Source organism: Limulus polyphemus, unplaced genomic scaffold (genome assembly GCF_000517525.1).
Source record: "Limulus polyphemus unplaced genomic scaffold, Limulus_polyphemus-2.1.2 Scaffold1161, whole genome shotgun sequence".
Taxonomy (NCBI): Eukaryota; Metazoa; Arthropoda; class Merostomata; order Xiphosura; family Limulidae; genus Limulus; species Limulus polyphemus.
The window spans coordinates 322,541-329,190 of NW_013666771.1; the positions used below are offsets into that span (position 1 = coordinate 322,541).

At 29.3% G+C, this 6,650-nt stretch overlaps 1 protein-coding gene across 27 annotated transcripts in view; it reads right to left on the bottom strand.

Moving 5' to 3' along the window:
- Positions 1–6,650, bottom strand: part of LOC106462418 — a 48,782-nt gene that overhangs the window by 38,133 nt on the left and 3,999 nt on the right. For 4 of the 27 annotated variants that reach the window (XR_002611245.1, XR_002611244.1, XR_002611246.1 and 1 more), the window contains one exon: positions 1,001–1,164. The exons of 22 other annotated variants lie outside the window; for them this stretch is intronic. The gene's annotated coding sequence lies outside the window, so the exon portion shown is untranslated. Of the gene's footprint in view, positions 1–1,000; positions 1,165–6,650 lie in introns of those variants that run through there. One more of the 27 variants, XR_002611248.1, reaches the window with a different exon arrangement.

The following is a 6,650-nucleotide window of genomic DNA, read 5'->3' on the forward strand; positions in this document are numbered from 1 at the left end:
GGCAGTGTTGCGTCAGCGAGGTCACGTGACTAGTATCACGCCACGTCCTTCTCGAACCTTCATTAATTATCGGGAGACTACTAGATTGGGGGTAGTCTGGTATATATGACGTTCACAACGTTACGGGACAACGAGGTAATGAGTAATCGAATGTATGCGGAAAGAATATTGTTCGCCAGTAAGATGTGAGTTATAGCATTGTTATAGAGCGACTGTTGAAATTAAGTGTATCGTAAAGTTGTATTCGGAAAGAATAAACCAGTTTTATTTAAAAAAGGACTTGTGTCACTAAAGTTTCGTCGGAACGAATTTACGGAAAATTAACGAACGAATGGAGACGTAACAATATACAAAGGAGATAACCCACCCAACTTGTACTGATTTGTACTAGTCTCTGTATAAGTTTTGAAATTAGTATGACCTTATTCCTGAAAGGTACATCACAGAAACAAGACCAAAACACATATACATTATGGAACAATCACTATGATATGTAACCTTAGTCTATACATGAGGATTAGTGTAAATTTATGATATTCTCACATCTTACATACAAGAATATCATAGCTGTATGCATAATATTGCACAAAAACTATGAAAACTTTACTGGAATGCACCTATAAAAGTTATACTCTCTATTAGTTAGGGAATATAAACATCATGATATTTTCAATCATCTCAGCTTCATAAATAACTTAGTTGCCACCCAGTGAACGCTCAAAAATATCAAATTAGTGAATAAAAATATCAGAAAATTAAATTCCAAAAAATGTTTTTGAAGATTTTGCAAAGACTTACCATACCTATTTAATACTTTTTTAAAGGCTACTTTAATGTTTTATACATATATATATAATTTTTCCCCCCAGAAATGTAACAATCAGCTTTTTGGCATTGTTTTTGTGAATCACCATATGCAATTCCACCTTTATTGGACTACTAAAAATGATAGCAACAAACTCTTATGTTGCTTAAAATAGTATATTTGATTTCAACAGGCTTACTTCATCAAATATTTTTGTTTATTAAAAAAAATCACTATCAAACATTTAAGTATAAATCTGTGATCATTGATAATTAGGCTAATCTGCTCTTTTGATTTACCCTTCTAACTCTAAATACTGGGTCAGGCATACAAACTATACTTCACTGAAAAGTCATTTTCTGTAAACAGCAACAACATAAAAAAAGAGATATTTAATCAAATCCAACACTAACAAAAACAAACACCTAAAATATATTATTTATAATTTCAACTAACTTTTCAACATTTCTAGCCAGGAGAAACCTTTTCAATACTTAAAAGTCTTTTTTTAATATTTAGGAACATTCTATTTTCACCTGAAGAAAAAATAATACTATTCAAGAACATTGAATAAACATAGCTTTGTTCTGTGTGTGTGATTCTACTGTTCAACAGAAAAGAGAAGCATTTAATTTTGCTCATAAAAAAACATTATATACCAAACTTTTAACATTTAAATAAGCTCTAAACTGTGAGATAAGGTATTATAATAACATTTTGACTATACGTGTCACTACAATTATTCTTATAACAGACACCAATGTTTACAAATGCTGAATTAAGTATTTATCATGTTTATCAATGATCTACAATGGATGAATTATATTGAAAATAAAATTTAATGTGAATCACATCACATTTTACAGCTAGAAAACTTTCACTACTATATTTGATTTTTTCTTTCTATTGTTGCTTTGAATGTTCTCCACTAAAATACATGTCAAACAAAAATGTACAGAAAAAGTCTACTAACAAAAATATTACATATTTCACTAACATTTCCATTTCTAATCAAGTCAATAAATTAGACTTTTTAATCTTTCTAGAATATACATACTCAGATATCTAAAGTGTTAAATTTAGAGTTAAAGCAAGAAATCAATTATTGTTGTTATTAAGGACTGGATACAGAAACAAAAAGATGTTCAATGTAGATATTTGAGTTAGTGGGTTTTGGAAACCAGAAATAATTGCTTGCATTACTTCATGAAAATGTTTTCCTTCATAAGCAATACCTTCACAACATGTATTGTTTTTTTTTCACTTTAAATTTTAGAGCTTCAGAATTATTACAAGAAAACACAAATAGGGATGCATTAAAGAAAATGATGACAAGAGTTTGGATTTATGAAGGTTAGAATTTTAAGTTAGATATCTTGATTCTCAGTGTTTAGAAGCTATACTGGTTCAGTATATGAACACAAAAGTAAGTGTTTGTAAATTTTATGCAAAGCTACATAAGGGCTATCTTATTCCATAACCATATAAGGTAATCTCTGTTTCTAAAAATATAAAAAAAGTATTTTACATGGCTTAGAAAAATGAACACAGAGAATTACATTTTCACAGGCTGGATACTTATATACGTTTTCAGGGGCTATAAAAGATTCATAACAACTGTTTGGTAAGTAGAAATAAGAATGTGTTCACTCCTCAACTTCAGTGTAAAAAGAATTAATGTTCTGTTGTGGAAAGTTAAAAGTGATAAAACTAGTAAGTAGTAATAAGTTTAAGGCAATTGAACTAAAAATTTGAGATACCTGTTACAACATGCAAAGATTAGTTGAGGATTATTTTTTGGGTGGTGGTGGGGTTCTAACTGGAAGAAAATAAAAAAGGGTTTAATATACTGAGGCCCTTTAAAGGAAGGGGTTTTAGAAATTTTGTTGTCTAAAAAACAAGTTACTTTGGGATAAAAGTATCATTTTTCTAATGACATTCATGAATACATACATGATTATACTAAAGACTGATGAAAACAGGAATATTTATTTAATAACTAAAGAGGAAAAAACAAACTCTAAATTTGATCTTCCATAGAAATGTAACTGGTGTGTGTTTTAGCAAGAATAGGTTTTAGTAGAAATCCCTCCCTTGCAAGATATTATTTCCTCTCATAAGTCATTATAATAACAAAAACAAAATTAATAGAAGGGATTATAAAACATGCGCATAGCTATTTCACAAAATTCTACAGGTATGCTCTGAATTCAGGCAGTGATAGACCAGTTTAGTTATTGATACTCATTTTAATATTTTTGTAATAAGTTGACATAAATGAAAAACTCCTGCTTGCTGCATTGTTTTGAAAATCCTTCTCTGTATTATAGTTCTTATTGGGAAATTCATAACAAACCTAAATGATATGTTAATAGATAAAGAATGGAAAGTAACTTACACTGTATTTATGTTGTGCAATTTCACAAATCTATCTAATCTCCATGGTACATTTTACTGATTTTTAAGTTTATTCCTGTACACTGGTAATATAAAGATTAGTCAAGAAAAAATCATGTTTATGGAATGAAACTGAAGAAATGTTTCTCTAAATTACTGGTATTATTATTAATTTCCCACTCCATTACATACCTTATAAATGACAATATTTAACATTTGTAATTCACTCTCAAATGTCCAAAATTTTGACCAATAATGTCACAAAATCATATCACTTAACTTACAAACACATGGAAGAACTTTCTTTTAATACATTAAATGAAGTATTTTTTCATTACCAGGCTACAATTAAAAGAAAATTGAGAAACATCTCACAGTGATGAAATTATGTTTTCACTTTTAAAATGTCCAAGAAGTAAAAAAAGAAAAGAAAAAAAAAGAACAAGATGTGTAACATTTTCCACATATGTCCACCTACTGTCAGAAAAAATGTCATCAATGAAAGACATTTTTCATAAGAAATAGCTTGAGAATTGTCTGTTTGTGCCAAGAACATTTATACACCTCAGCTGTATAGTCCACTTTGTTGCCTGTGATTTGTATCTGGCCCCAACAATTACTTTTTTCAACCAAGCACTTGTTATGAATCACTTGTTAAGTTTTAAGTATTGAAATTGTTTAATAGAAAAGTCCTAATCCAGTAAATCATATAATTACAAATTTATGGCCTTCCGATATGTCTATCATTTGTGGTCTGGCCATCTATAGCTAAAATATTGGACCACTATGCACTTCAATAATTCCTCTATAGACACTTGAATAACACTTGTTACTTAAAATGCACCACTTAATATTGGAGATTGGCTAAATACTGACAAATTTGTAACAACATGATTCTTCTCATTACATTTTAGGACAAAACATTAACCCAGAAAGTATAAAACATGAGAAAAAAGTACTATACTTTCCAACGTATAAAATCGAAGCACTGATCTCTGGTAAAGATGATAAGTTATTTTCTTAATAACCTGACAACATATAAAGAACTTTCACTGACATATCCAGGAACATAATCTGGTTCTCTACAAATATGTCTGTAAAATGAAACATTAATTAGACTGATTTAACTGTTCCCGAGTTCTTAGAGAAAACCTGCAGGGTTGAAATGGTATATAATGATGGTGTTAAAGCAACCACTGTATTAATAAGAAACTTTAATCAACAGGGTAGAAGTTTGGACATCAAATTTCTTAGTATTTTTAGACTGGAGATTTGACAGATGATGTCTGTTGAAAGTTGCACAAAGCTAACTGAGGGCTCTGCACTAGCCATCCCCAATTTTGAAGTGATAGACTAGAGGGAAGGTAGCTAGTCAACACCACCCACTGCCAACTTGTGGGCTAACTTAACTGTGGACTGATGGGTGTAGTTATTGTTTTGTCAGGTTGTACCTTTTTAGAGTATATAGCCATTCAGCTAGAAAACAAATGGAACATGACAGCTCCTGACTTTTTTCCATATCTTAGTTTCAATGAAGAATATTTAAAAATTAAAGTTTAAGTTTCCTGGCCAACTGATGTATGACATTATCACTCTAACTGCATAATAGACCATCTCTTCATATAGGGTTACTTAAAAGACACATCTGATTTGGAAAGACAAGTGGTGTATTATAGTATCACAAATGTTCTACTATATGTGTTGACCACCAACTGCAAAACACAGATACAGATCTAAAACATTTCAGATGTTATAGTTCACCATCATCCATATACTCTGTGTAAGATTATGCTTGTCTGCCAGTTAATAAATAGTGTTGTTTTACCTAATTTCAATAACGACAACTGTAAAAAGTAAAAAATACCTTACAAACTTATGTAATCTAAATGAGTTGGAGTACATACTGTACATATATGTTTTGAAATTACAAACTGACTACTAAATAAACTCATCATCAAACTTGGTAAAAAGGTCCTAATAAACAGTGCCACAAAGAGCTCAGAAACCAATGTAAAGTACATAAATTATAACTCAATAGTTCAGAATTGGTGGCAAATTTCAGTTCACTTATTATAAGAGATATACGACTTATATAAATTCTACCTGTTCAAAATTTTAAGATTCAGAACTGATGGTGAAAAAAAAAGAAGAGACTATTATATGTGAAACATACAATATAGATGGCTAATGACAGAGCAGCTGCTAGACTAAGCATCAGCTATAAACAAATGTTTGTATAATCAAATGTCATGAAACTAACATCAGTAGTTTTGATCAAAGAACAGAAAGTAAACACACTTTACAGAAAATTAGATTGATCTATCTTAGGGCTTTCCCTTATGTTATTTCATTTATTTTTCTTTAAACTACACAAGTTTCAACAAAGAGGGAAAAGAAACCTTCCACTTAATAGACCCTGTTCTAATGAGAGTATCAAACAAAAACAGGAGTCCGAAGTTCCACTGAGTCACAGATCTAAATAAACCTTTAGAAAACCTTCCTGAAAGTTTTAAAATGGTTAGAACTACAGGAAAGAAATACATTTAAAATAAGCTGGATAAAACTGGTGTTGATACATGTAGAGCAAATAAAATTAAAGTATTAAATAAGATTTAACACAAAAAAGGCATGACAGTAAAGCAAGTGGGGACATGCTCGTTTTTGAAAAAAACTGGACAAGAATTACAGTGCAAAACAGTGTCCATAATCAAACATGTGTTTAACTTAACCCATAAAATCTATCTTACAAAATCTGGTGTCCAACAGAGACAAAAGAAACAAACAAAAAATACATATCTATAGTAGTAATAGGATACTAGAGATCTCTACATCTCGGAGACTTGATTTATAATGCAATGAAGCAAAACCATAATAAACTCTAGCTTAAGGTACACAAAATTCAAAGGATAGAAAAGGGAAAACCAATCATATATATATATACTCATGTTAAACAAAAATAATAATAATTGTAACATTTATATCATAAACAGAAAAATGTTTTTAATTTTTTTGTTACATACTGTATAAAAGTTTCAAGAACTTTTTAACCAACTGAAATCTACTTAGTTGAATATTTGTTTTGTATTGTTTCAAATATATTTTGTAACATATAGTTACAGTGAATATTTGTTTTATATTGTTTCAAATATATTTTGTAACACATAGTTACAGTGAATATTTGTTTTATATTGTTTCAAATATATTTTGTAACACATAGTTACAGTGAATATTTGTTTTATATTGTTTCAAATATATTTTGTAACACATAGTTACAGTGAATATTTGTTTTGTAGTGTTTCAAATATATTTTGTAACACATAGTTACAGTGAATATTTGTTTTGTAGTGTTTCAAATATATTTTGTAACATATAGTTACAGTGAATATTTGTTTTGTAGTGTTTCAAATATATTTTGTAACATATAGTTACAGTGAATATTTGTTTTGTA